This window comes from Hydra vulgaris, chromosome 14 (genome assembly GCF_038396675.1).
Source record: "Hydra vulgaris chromosome 14, alternate assembly HydraT2T_AEP".
NCBI lineage: Eukaryota > Metazoa > Cnidaria > Hydrozoa > Anthoathecata > Hydridae > Hydra > Hydra vulgaris.
This window is the reverse complement of record NC_088933.1, coordinates 35655001-35670000: the sequence shown is the minus strand read 5'-3', so window position 1 is coordinate 35670000 and position 15000 is coordinate 35655001. Positions and strand designations below refer to the sequence as shown.

The 15000-nt window shown below is 25.9% G+C and overlaps 1 protein-coding gene across 1 annotated transcript in view; it reads right to left on the bottom strand.

The window, feature by feature from the left end:
* The window catches only part of LOC100197248 (uncharacterized), a 19018-nt gene that overhangs the window by 1365 nt on the left and 2653 nt on the right, over positions 1-15000 (bottom strand). The window lies entirely within an intron of this gene.

The following is a 15000-nucleotide window of genomic DNA, read 5'->3' as shown; positions in this document are numbered from 1 at the left end:
GAAAAATAAAAAAATAAGGTCATCGAATTTTAGGAATTCCAAACTTATTGGGATTTTCACAGTATTCGCGGGATTTCACAGTATATATATATATATATATATATATATATATATATATATATATATATATATATATATATATATATATATATATATAATTTTAAATGTATTATACAAAATAGAGTGCTCAATGCTCTTAAAAGAACAGAGCAATGATAAATTAGTAGAAAATTATTTGTCAGACATTTTTCATTTTATACTATGTTTTATCAATTAAGACTCATCAGAAATGAATGTTAAAATTAAAAAAACCTCAATTTATACCAAAAATTAAATTACAGTTTTTAGCTACTGCAAACTTTTACACATTAGTAGAATATGCTGACACTATTATAAAAAGAATTCTTTAGAATAGTTTACTTTTCCTTTTTTTTTTAAATATACTTTTAAAGGGATGATTTAATTATTTTTTGAGCAAACTTATTTTTATAGTTTTTTAGGAGAAATTTATTTTCATGCCTGCATTTAGAAACAATTCCGATTTTTTGTTTAATAAACATTTTTGGTTTGCATGTGTAATTATTTCAAATTTTCTTGTAGGCATAATATGCATTTTTTGGAAATATTACTATATGCAGGTGCTGTTTTAGGGATGGACTAATTCAATATAACATCATTAATACTTTTTATAGTTCAATTTCCGCATGTATTTCCCATATGTTATATATATATGTATATATATATATATATATTGGGCTCATAAAACAACATTTTTTGAAAATGTCTCACGGTACCCCTAATGGTGTTCTATATAATAAACTAATACTAATTTTAAAAATAAATTTGAATAAAAAAATTTTTTAGGGGTTGCTCAAGACCCTTTAACATCAGATAGGTCCCTATTATTTTGAAAAAAAAAGTTCTTTTAAAGCATATCATGTTGGGTCTCAAAAGAAGTGAAATTATATTATGAGACCCAACATAATATGCTTTTAAAGAACTTTTTTTTTATATATATTAGGGACCCGTAAAAATATTTTTTATTTTAAAATTTTTTAAATTTTGTATTATTTATTATATGGAACACCATTAGGGGGTACCATCAGACAATTTCAAAAGATCAGACATTTAAAAAAAAAGTTGTTTTATGAGCCACCCTAATCTTTTTTCAGACCATTTCCAGCACCCACCTTTTGTTTCTTACAGATTTGAACTCATATCAAAACTTAATAAAATAGTTGATTTACATGCATCACAGTTAGCAATAATCCGATGTAACTATTGAGTCAGTTCCTGTGAATTGCAACACACCTGGTGAAAGCTTATGACTATGGTATTCCAAAAATATAAAAATTTAAATCCCCTGCTACTGCTAAGAAAAAAATGAGTTTTGGAAACTTCCTTTATTGCACCTATATGTGGAATGATAGTATCCCAAAAGTGGAAAAATTTAAACTGTCTATGGTCAACAAATCAAACTTAATGACACAAGAGTTACCCGAGGCATTTGTGAAACATGTAGAACTGCTTTGAGAAAACCTTATAAAGATCATCAAATTGAACTGCCAATGCTTTATCAGTTTGAAAAAATTAATATTAAAGCACCCAGTTATAAATATCAGTTTGAAAGGACTTATGTTAAAATACTCACAAGAGAAAATCATTGTGAGTGCTTGATTTGCTGTACTGACCATTTGAAATTTACAGAAAAGTACCTTCTTGAAACCACTAAGACAGAAGAAAAAATATCTGACAGAAGATACTCAAAATACTTGTCCTTGATTGGCAGAGGGATACCATATCTATGCTTCATTACACAGTTTATAGAAAAAATTTTTAGAAAAAGATGGTATGTTGTGCCAAGTTCTAAACCATATTTAGAACTTGGCAAAGATCTTGAAGACAGCTTCACGCAGACTTCAATATTTATTTGCAAAACAAATATTGATGCATTTACAAAACTCAGACAAAACATTCTTAAACTAGATTGTAACACATTGCAAGAATCTAAACTGCCTAATGAAAACTAAAAAAGTAGAAAAATGATTTTAAATTATATCGCTACATTGGGGACAGATGGGGGTCTCAGCGTTTCTGAATTGGAATCAGAGCACAATGATTGTTTACTTCCCAGCAAATACCTGCTGACATCCCAAGCATCAAAACACATGGTGTGAAAAGACAACTTTTTATGGCTGTTTCTAAAGGCACTCAAGAAAATTACACAAATATTATTACACTTTTTGACATCCAGGGGGTATAATTTGTGATCTTTTGTGATATGGAATTAACTATATTTTTGGTGGCATGCAGACCCATTTATAAAGTTCATGACATATTTTTTTATGTCAAAGACTTTGTTTGACAGAAAAAGATGCCACTAAGAATTTATAGTGAACAAATAACATAAGCAATGCGCCATTGCTTTAATTTACATAGGAAATGATACAAGTGCCTAACAAGTCAATATAATAAAAATTTTTTGATTTAAAAAAAAGCCTTCTTGATTTCAATAGAAAAAAATTTTGATGAAAACTTAAACCAAACTGAAGAATACCAAGAATTATCTTCTTTTTTTTTTTGAGAAAAATTTTTTCACTTAGTTTGAGAATCTTTTAAGGAGAAAACAATGTTGAAAAGACTAGTCAAGTCAGGAAGAAATGAAGTACTTTTATATATGCTGCCTGCATTACTTGATTATGATAGCTGTAAATGCAGATTTTTGGAAATGTTGTCATACACATGCAATAAAGGAAATTTATTAAACTCATTTTTTTTCCAGATGTAGGCAGATGATTTAAATTTGACAATTTTTTAAATCCCATAATCATAAGCTTTCAGAGGTACATAGTTTTCTCAGGAACTGACTTGATAGTTATCTCAGACTTTTGCTAACAGTGGCAGTACTTGTAAGGGAAGCACGTGCAATAGATTTTGTAAATAAAGGTAAAATGTCTATCTAGTGATGGTGGTATATTAGGGATCATTCCATATAAAATCACCAACAACTTTGGACAAAAAAAGACAATATTGAAAATTGTGTTGTTGTTTTTTTATAAAAGATGATTTAATATTGACCAAATAAAAATTTGAGTATCAAAAATAGTATCTGAAGCTTACAGTAACTTAATGATTAGCAATGAGAGGTATATAGACAGCAGGGTTGGGGTCATTTACATTTGATCAAATACAAATACTAATCTAGATTACTAATACAAATATATGCAATTGACATTTTCAAATACAAATACAAATATTTGTACTTTAGGTTAGAAAATATAGAGATTTTTTATGAAGATTGATAACATAGACTACTAATTGGAAAAATGAAAACAAGTCTTCTAACAAATATCTTTTTAAAACAAGTTTTTAATTTAAAAGTGTTAAAAATAAAAAAAAAATTAAAAAATAAAAATTTAAAAAAAAAATCTCTTGGTTTTTCTTAAAAAAACACCACTTTTTTTTTGGTTTATGGAATTGCAAACACATTTCAATCAAATACAAATAAAAAAATTTTAAAAATTTTTTAATCAAATACAATACTACAACAATTCCTGCAAATTAGTCTATTTTTACCAAATAAAAATACGTATTTGATCTCAACTCTCCTAAATAGTATATTTTTTTGATATTTAATAGACCATAACTTTATAAATAAAAGAGCTGATTACCTGAAATTTTTTTGTATAGTAAAAGTCAAATATTCAATTTTTGCAGGTTTTGACTGATTTTAAACAATTTTTAACTCTTACCACAAAAACTTACAAAAAAAACTATGCATTAAAAGTTAATTTACCACTTGCAGAAGGCTTTTAAAATATCCCTTTCTTAAACAATATGATAAATTACATTACCTTTACATGCCTATGCATTTAAAGGAAATGTAATTTATTATATTTTTATATAATATTATTTATCATATTTTTATAATAGCGTAAACAGTAAATATAAACAATAAATAAAGTGTAAAACTTTTTACTGTGGATGTTCTATATCACAGTTGGCTAAAGAGAACATCACTTCTAATTACTTTTTACTTTTTACTTCTTACTTAATTATTATTCCAAAAGTTTTTCGTTTAAGTATTGTACTGTTTTAGTTTGTTTGTTTTTTTTGTGTTTTTTTTTTTTGTGTTTTTTTGTTTTTTAGTTTGGTGTTTTAGTTTCTTATTATGGTGTTTACTTAAAATTAGTACTTGTACTATATGTAAATATTCCATGAAATGTAAAATCTATTTCAGAATACATTTAATTTGAATTTGACTTTAGTCCAACATTTGCGTGTTGTCAAAAAGTAAAAACCAATAATTTAATTACAGATTAATCGTTTTTTAAAAAAACCGCAAAAACGCAAATTTAATTGACCAGAATGTTTCTAAAAACATTCTGAATGTTTTTAATAATATAAACAATGTTTTTATTTTTATTTTTTTTAATAAAATGTTTTTATTTTTTTTATTTTAGGCCAAGTTTTATGTCATATTTTAGGCCAAGTTTTATGTCACTTATACAAAAAATTGTTTATTTAAGAGTATTAGTAGTTTACTTATAAAAAAAAAGGATTTTTTGAAATCCGAATACAGTGCAAAGGGTCAAAAAAGGGCCAAAAAAGGGCAATGCAAAAGTTTCTTTATATTTTTATAATGATTATTCATTTTTTATTGTGAATTTTATTCTGATTGAAAATTATTTAAAAACTGAAAATGAATGGAAAGTTTTCTATTTTACATTTGAAACTAAAAAAATATATATTAAAAATGATGAAATTTAACATCTTTTTGAATTTCTTTTTTGCAACTTATGTAATTTAACCGAACTTCTTACAACATTTGAAATAGCTGATTTTTATTACCATCAATTTTAAATTAATGACTTACTAATTTATGAAAAGAATTTAAAAGTTAAAATATTCTTTAAATAATGAAAATAATAGTCACTAAGTAATTTTTATTTATATATAAATACAAACTAATAATATCAAATTAAGTAATTTTTTAAGGTAAATTTTAAATTGAAAAATAAAATCCAGGCTGCATACTTATAAAAAATTGTTTTTAGTTTTGCGCTAACACTAATTTTGTCAATCTAGTAACGTTATATAAAAGGAATTTTGTATTAGCTTTTTTTGATGATTACAATTTCAATTAAAGTTTTCTCAATATTAAATGATTTAACTTGATGGTGTTATATTAAGTTTGCATTTCTTTTTGAATATAATTCACATTGATTTCAATAAACTTAAATGGCTGGTGTTGGCCTGTCAACTGCTTTTTTGCAACAAAATGCAACTTGTTGCTGTTGCTGGGAACTCTTTGGAACAAGGTCTATGTCTTTATCTCCTACAATTCAACAATAGAAGATCTGATGAAGCTGTATATATATCCTCGGTATTCCCTGGAATTAACAATTACCCAACTGCAGCTTGCTCCAGTTTTGGGAGAAATATTTACTTGATCAAGTCTGGTAATACACCCAGAGACTCGTGGGGAGAGAAAGTGTCGAAGTTATAATGTGAAACTATATTTTAAACTAATTATTTTTATTAAGTTTTTGTAAACTATTAAAATTTAGAATTATTAATTATTTTTATTTATATATTATATATTTTATATTATATTTTTTTAGATATAGATACCATCTAAATAGAAATATATCTAAATAAAAATATTTATATAAATATAAAAATATATAAGTATATAAAAATATTTATATATTTTTATATTACAAATAAAAATACACTATAAAAATAATAAGATAGAAAAACATTATCGCAAGCATTCATAGAAATGCTTGCAATAATGCTTGCAATATAAAAAAACATTGCAAGCATTCCTGGGAACCACATGCAGTTGCATGCTTTGCTCGTATTTGCACTAGAAACATGGACAACTTTTAAATTTATCTGTCAATTGTTTTTGCTAAACTTTACAGTTTTTAATATTTTACAAGAAAGCAAGAAAACTAATTACTATTTATTTGAAGAAGAAAAAATTTTATTTTTAACAACAGAAATTGGGAGTGGTGTAGTGGTAGAGCGCTTGCCTATTAAGCAAGAAGTTCCAAGTTTGATCCCCACCACATCCCTGGTAGTTCTGCGCTCAACTTGCTTCTCCGCGCAGCAGCCTTGTTTATTGAGGTTCGTGTTTCAGAGTTAAGAAAGGGTTGTAACCACAATAAATAAAAAATAAAAAAAAAGTAGCCTCCTCTGCTGTAGTGGCCTTCTCGGCCTTAAGAATGTGAATAATTAAAAAAAATTTATATATATAAAAGAAAATACATGAAAAACATGCATCAAATGTGGTAAATGTATTTATAAAAGAGACTATGTTATTCTTTTATTTAATTTTTTCCATCATTAAAAAATTTAATAATCAAATAATATATTTTGCAATTCATTTTCTTATTTCTCCATTATATAAGTATTGAGAAAAAATGTCAAATATAGCAAAAACATTTTTAAAAATGTAAAGACATCAAAAAGAATAAACATAAGAAAAAAAATTAATCAAATTTCTCATAGTTCTAATGTACATAGCAAATTAATTTCTTAATTATATGGACTGATAAAAATCGTGAATAAATTGCATATTAAATTCTTATAAAAGATAATTTTTTTTTTTCCTCAAGTTGTATCAAGCTTGGTAGCTAAAAACAACAACCAATCTAAAAAAAATAATACCTAAGTTGTATAAAATTTTATTAAAAAAAATTTTTTTTTTTAATTTTCTTTTTTTAATTATTAAATTTTTCTAGTTTATTTAATTAAAACTTGATATTTTGTCACAATTTTGATTCCATTTTCTCTAGGATTTTTTTTTTTTCTCAGTAGATATATTTGGCTTTTTGCCGCGAATTATTAAAATGCTTTAAAAGTTAAAAGATGCGAACTGCCGTGGTTGGTGTGTCTAAATAAATTATTTCCCAGGAAGGCTTGTTATTATGTTTTAATTTTTAACCTTATTATTAAAAAAGAAATACCTTATACTTATATAATTTCACTTTTCAAGGTTGAATAGAAAATGTTGACCAGAAATTCAAATGGAATGCTCCCAATTAGTGAAACCAAACCAGTTATTATTTTCTGACAATAATTCAAAGCTCTGTGGACAGTGCTACTCAATCTTAGCAGCAGGACATGCCCACAACTGTTGTTCTGCAACTGCTGTAACTTGATTTTTCTTTCCACAAGTCTGGGAGCATTCAAGCTAAACAAGTTGCTTCAGGTATAATACAAATAAAGTGAATGCAGACTGCATTTAAACAGGGGCAACATTTTCTTTATCAACTGGCAGAAACCCATTGGATGTAACTGTTGGATGTCCTTCTAACAAGGTAAAGGAAGATCAGTAAAACAAGTATCCTTACTAATAATTTTCTGATAAAAAAAACCAAACATTTAATTTCTACTCTTCGGAAAGCAATCGGTAGTAAGAAACTATTGTAGAAACTAACATTTTTGCCAAATTAAAAGATCTTTCGAAATCCATATCACATTTTTATCATGTAGAAAAGGTAATTTATATTTTAGATATATTCATATTTATACATTATTTAAAGATATCTAGTAACATATTGATCAAAAAAATGCTCTTTTATAATGTTGTTAGATTTTCTAATATAAAATGATATGCAAAGAGAGAAAGATCCTTCAGCGTGATTAAAACATCTTTATCCTATATTAAGACAGAAACTGATCTTATATTAGATCAGACAAGGCTTTTTAGCCATGGTGAAAGCAACTTACTTTGAATACTAATCTCCTTAGTGGTTGTAAAATTATTAAAATTATCACCGTAAAAATATTAGTCCTAATCTGAAAAACAGGTTAACACCAGGAACGATATTCGGTTGTAAAAAAAATTGCTTTAACTCCTCCATAATGCCATATAAATATATAAAATACGATTAAGAACAATATGCCCAAGCCAAACAAGTGTGAAACCATAAACATTAAACATATATAAAAAAAAAAGTATTATTTTTAATGGGTGAAGATGGTTATTCATTACATAATGTATTTATGTAATGTGTAACCAATATTATATACACAATATTTGTAAAATAGTGAAGCTAATTTAAAGTAGATTGATATACAAATTAGATTTTGTATAACTTACATAAACTTTTTGTGTTTTTTCATTAATCTCTAAGTTTTCTTAGTAATTTTTATAAACAATATAATGACACAATATGAATGAGTCAAAATAATGACATTGTCTAGGAAATACATCTTTACAGATGGATTTCCTAGACAGTGAGTTGGGTATTGTTGAAAAGGATCTTGTGCATGTTCAAAAGTCATCATCTTTCACAACGGATTTGTTAAATTAACGTGGTTTAGACCTTCATTCGTACAAATTTCTTTGGATAGTGGAGGATCCTTTTTGAAAATTATAATCAATGTTTTTGATGTGAATGAAAACAAAGTCTTTTGTAATTTACATGAATAGTGGTGTTCAACGTTGTCAAATTCTAGCTATTGTTGAAGATGTTCCTGAATTAAATCATAACTTAAGAATAATATTAGCAAAAACTCAAGTTACAAGATGTCAATTTTTGTGTAGCATTTGATTTTAAGTGCGCCAATGCTGTGTTCGGTCTGTCAGGTCATGCAGGAAAATGAGCATGCTTGCAGTGTGAAGGTTTGAAAAATGGAGAATGTGGAAAATTAAGAACTCTCGGAAGTCTTGATTATTGGCATGAAAAATACAGTGTCGAAAATAATTCTAAAAAATCTAACATGCAACAATATATGAATGTGATACATCCAAGGATTCTCTATCTAGAGAAGTATCCAAATACTCTAAATCAGTATTTGGTACCACCTCCTGAATTATATCTTTTGAATGGAGCTGATTCTACTTTAGGATGCCTACCTATTGATATTTGGCTTGAATTTGATGACTGGCTGAAAACTAAAAGTGTTCTTCAGAGAGGGTATCAAGGTAGAAGTTGGGATGGTAATAATTCTAACAAGATCCTGAAAAACCTGGATGAACTTGATAAAAAAGTAACATCTCAGGTTCCTCTATTTGAGACCTATAATTTAGCATTTGAAGAACTTTAAAGTAGTAAAAGATTCCTGTTTTGGTCATATTCTTGCAACAGAGTATAAGTTGGCATTTGATATGTTTAAAAATTCTTTCCTTTCTACCTAAGAGTTTACACAGGCTAGGAAGTTAAGCTGGAAGTTTCGATTTTGCTATGTCATCTTTAGCCCTTTGTCAAACACCATAACTGTGGCCTAGCTAAGTTTGCTGAACATAGTGGAGAGGCTATTCATTCCAAATTTAAACATACCTGGAGTAGATATAAACATCCAGAAGAGCATACTCAACATGGAGAACAACTCCTAACCTCTTTAGTAAAGTTCAATGAAAAGAGAATTTAATTTATCTTTAGCTTTGACATGTTGCTCTCTAAAGTGCGGGAAAATAAATTACTGTATAGTTGGATTGTGTAACAAATATAAATTAGTTTTGTAAATATAGATTGTTTTTCGTTTTAATTTCTTTAACTGCTTAAAGTTTTTATTTGTAACAAGCATCTAAAATGTTTAAATAGGCTTAGGGCCCCATCAATTTTACCTTTTAAGTTTCTTGTTTTAATTTTAAAACACATGCGTTTTTTTTTTTATAAGACAAATACCATAAATTAATAACTTTTTCTTGGACGCAGGGCCTCTTAATTTTATTTTTTTGTGCCCTTTGTGAACCTTAGCACAATTTTTAAAACTTTATATTCTATTTTTATAAGACAAATATTCTTAATTAATTTATATAACTTTTGTAATGGGGGTCTAAAATTGTCAACAGGGGTCTAAAATGGCATTTTTTGGGGGATTTTAAAAATCACCAAAAAAGAATTTTTGAACATAATATTTATAATTTTTCCTTGAATGAATATAATCAGTTTTCTTCATAGATAATCCAGGTCATATTTTAAGAATCTGGAAAATTGTTTGGATAAAATATCCGGAAAAAATCCGCAATATGTTTTCCCTTAATTTCCTTTTAATTTTGATTTTTGCTGTTTTGTTTTTAATTTTTTTTTTTTTTTTTTTTAAAAATCTTCATATTTTTTCAATGAGTTATGAGTGAAAAACCTTAAAAAACAAAATTACAAAAATATATACTTAAACCTGTATGCATAGAAAATGTTTTGAATATCCGGAAAAACTAAAAGGTGAAAAAAATATCCAGAATTACGAAAATATCCAGAAAAAGATAATAGCTGTTCTTCTAAATGACATTAGTGTTTTTATTCAATTTATTTGATATGATTTTTGGAAATATTTTCTTTAATTTTATGCATGTAACATAACTATAATTATATAATTTACACATGTTTATAACTTAAAATATGTGTAAAACATTTTAATTGTATTAAAAGTGTGTTTTAAATTATAAATCTGCACATGGTTGTCTTTCTGGATTTTTGAATTTTTGAATCTAGTATTGTGAGAAAGTTTTGAAAGTAAGAAAGTTTAAAGTAACTAGAAGTCTTTTTGAGAATAATAAAAAATGACAGAGAAATGTTGTGGTTTTAAATATTTTAAAAACATTTTTAAATGATTTTAAAAGAAAAATATTTTTAATTGGTTTTAAAAGTTAATATTTTTTTAAGGGTTTTAAAGTTAAATGGTTTTAAGGGTTTTAAAGTTAAATTGATTTTAAGAAAAATGGTTTTATATTGTTTTAGTAGTTTTAAAAGAAAATTGTAATAAAACATTTTATTGTAAATGGAACAATTTAACTAAAAGATACTGATGTTTATGTTTTAATTTAAAGAATACATTTTTGAATCAAATGAGAAGATATTTTCAAGATGAAAAAGCTTATATTTCTAGATAAAAAGCAGTTGAAAAATTTTGTTGTAATTGTTGAAAAGATAAAATATTGGAAAAAGAGCAAAAGTGCATAAACTGTGATGACATAGACAAACTATTAGATGCAATAAAGAAAGAAGTAAAAAGAAAGTACTTGTTAAACTTTGGTAAATATTTTTAAACAGTAAGTCATTGAAATTTATGAATCTAAAGAGGTCACAAGACAATGCTCAGAAAAAAAAGACATCGTTTCAGTTTGTACAAACAATGTAATATTTTAAAAAAATAATAGTAACATTAAAGGAAGTTCATCTGGAGTTTAAGAAATTAAACTCTTAACAAAAAGTTGATTTTAGAAAGTTCTATGTAGTTAGGCCAAAGTTGTGTATCACTGTTGACAGTAGTGGAAGCCACTCAGTTTGTGTAAGTTTTTACCATCAAAATGCTAAGTTGATATGACCTGCTCTACCTAAGGGCCAATTAATATATAGGATTATATATCGTACAAATCCTATATATTGATATATAGGATTTGTAATATATCAATTGTAAGTATGTGTTTGTAATATATAGATAGTTGCATGTTTCCTTTGTGTTTCAACTGCTCTGGTAAGTAACTTTGAAGTTTTACTTGGAAAAATAACTAACTATAAAAAATACTTGGAAAATTATTTTGAAAAACATAATTTTTATTTTCACATTCAGATTACATACAACAATGTGTTATTCAATAATGCTTGTTTGGAATGTGACCTGGACTGTGTTCTGACCAAACACAGGCCAAGTCACAATCCAAGCAAGCATTATTGATTTTATTGAAACTCTTAGTAAAACTTTGTATGATTACTTCTTTATCATTACTTAATTAAAGAACCACAGCCCTCCTACTTGTTAGTGGAAGAACAAAAATTAGACCGACACACATCTTATTATTATGTGTTTTGTTATAGCTATAGTTTGCACAAGAAAACTATAGTTATATAAGTATTATAGTTTTCTTGTGCAAGATGCTGTAATAGGATTTTACAAGCCAATAAAGCTACCTTACACCAATTCGCTGTTTCATACAAACATGAACAAGAATAATGTCAATGCTATTGTATAATTGACATTTGAGTTAATTATTTCCTTTAATGCAAAAAAATACTCAGCATTTATTTTTGTCCAATGGCAAAAGTCCTTGTGATGGAATAAGGTGATGGAACTTTAAAATGAGAAGAATCAAAAGAAAGTTAATGAGCAGCAACTACAGATCAGAAAACTCACACCACGAAAAACTGTTACATGGGCTCAAATAAAACATTAAAAGTGTTAATATACTTTATCCTAATAATAATGATATCAATAACCTATTTATCTTAATGATATCAATAACCATAAATTATTTTATAAGATATAAAATAATTTATGGTTATTGATATCATTAAGATAAATAGATATAAAGAGATGAGCACAGTCCAGGCACAGGAAGGTATCATTGTTTTGTACCAGAAAAATTAGTTTTATAGAGAATCACTAGTGATACTTTCTATGATTAAGTCAGTGTTGCTAGTGTGTTAAATAAGTGCTACATCTATAATTGGCAGAAATACTTATGAGTTCAACCTTGCTAATAATGATTATGACAATATTATGAGTTATGTAAATCAGAGATAAACAAATTAGCGTATTTGTGTTTCATGAGTATTTACACTTCTCCGTTCAACTGATTATTTTCCTTTTTCTTTTTACTTTTGCTTGAAATAAAACTAAAATGTTTTGTTTTTTTCAATTCTTTTTTTAAACTAAAAAAGCATCACATTCCACAGTAAAAAATTTCATAATTTATTTTAAATACTTATACTGTTTTCTATGCCTGTAAAGTGAATGTAAATGATCACATGATCACATTTTAAAATTTTAAAAGATTACTGCAAGTATTACATTAACTTTTGAACAATTTAATTAACAATGAACAATTTCAATTTTGGCCACAAGTTGTAATTACGTATGTAATACACAAAACAAGCACATAGAATTAACAAAAAGCTGGCACTGCTTTTTTGTAGGTTTTAGCACAATAAAGTATTCAAAAATTTTTCTAATTTTGCATTATTTAGCAATTTTAGGGTACAATAACTCAAAAATTGTTTAAAATCAGTCAAAACAGCTGCAAAAATATTATTTGGCATAAAATAACTTACTATGCAAAACTTCAGGCGATCACCCCTTTTACTTCCTAACTTATGGTTTATCAAAAATCAAAAAATCTAATGTAAGCTCCAGATAGTAAACTTTTTTCAATTTAGGTCAATTTTCACAATGGGGTCAATAAATCTCAACTTTTAAACAAATCAGTCAATTGAACAGAAATTTTCAGGACTGTTTTTTCGTAAATTTGTGGGTAATCATAATTTGGAGCAAACCTGAGGAGTACCTGATGGCCATTAGGTAATTTAAAATAGAATGACCCTCGTGTAGATTTTAAAACGATTCCTTAGTGTAATAAATATATTTTATTTAAAATAAAAAAGAAGTTTGTTGTATATAATATTCTAATCAAATTGCAATTAAACTCGACATAAAAAATTTCAATTAAACTCAACTGAAAAAAAAAAGTGTCTTGTCCATATATTTATTCCCTAAACTATATAAAAGTATGAGAGACAGTACATAATATAAAAACAATGTAGACAAAATATTATTATTGCAAACTAATGAAGATGCATTTAAATTAAAGTTAAAATTATAATTGCTAAAAGCTTCATAAAAATTTCCTAATACTATTCTTAATGTTTTATAAACAAAAAAGTAAAGTAAATTTTATATTGAAACTGATTTAAATTATATTTAGATTTAGATATTGCAAATAAATATATACATATATATATATATATATATATATATATATATATATATATATATATATATATATATATATATATATATATATTATATATATATATATATATATATATATATATATATATATTTATATATAAAGCTTTTAAATAACTGATGCAACTTTTGAGGCTTACAGAATGTTTTTTATAGATTATTTTTTATGCTTTAAAAAATAAAGTCAAGTTTTTAATAAAGTTTGGTTTCAGTTCAATAACTTTGTTAATTATGTCATGTGGGTAAAAAATATAACATCAATTTGTTAAAAAAAACTTAGGGGTGAGTAGGGGCACCATGTTATACGGAACAATTTGAAACATTGTAATTGTTGATAATAAAAATAAAGTGATTGCCTTTATTATTAGTAAGTATGGGGTAACTTGATACATCATTTGTGGGTCCCTTAAACTGTATAATAGTATTGTGTTGTGTCATGAATCAATTCTTTTAATATTTACAGTCAATTTTTAAGAGATTTATGTTAATATAATACTAGGAGATTCAAATTCAATACAAAACCATTTTTTATTGGCACTTTTGAATGACATTTAAAACAACATACTATTTGGATTTCTAAATTGTGATTTGGGTCATTGGATGCATTATTTGGGTTATAATTATGGTACCTCACCCCATGGGTGGGGGTTGTCTTGATACAAATTTCTAACTTAACTTTAAATAGTCTCACAAGTTTAAACTGTTATATTTTGGTAATTAATAAATTCAATTTTGTAGGTATAAATTTATTCTACAAGTTAACCAATCCCCTCAAAAAAAAAAGGCATTTATAAAAATAATAAAAATAAAAGTTTGTATTCCTTTAAGTAACTATCATTTAAAATAATAAGAATGATCATTAAAAATAGACATTAAAAATATCTGTGATGTAATTAGTTTTTTAGTGTTTTAGTAGCAAAAAACACTAAGGATATTATACTTCCAAAAAGAAAGTAAAATGCAATGGTATAAAAGTACACCTTGACAAAAGAATCATATTATCAAAATTTCAAGCTTTACTTTAGAAATGCTCAGAGATTAGGTGATGATTTTAGTGCTTGCAGAATGACAAAATATTGAAAAAATGTTTAAAAATACATTTAGACCAAACTCTTTCTTTATAATCTTAAAAACAAAAGTTTTGTTTATTGTATTGATCTCTTTAAAACCCAATGGATTTAAATATACATCTAAACTTTATCATGGTATTGAGTTCTAAGTTAACTTAACTAAAGCAAAGACTGGTAAAATCATGAATATTAGTTTAGCTGTATTTGTTGCTTTAAAAAGATATAA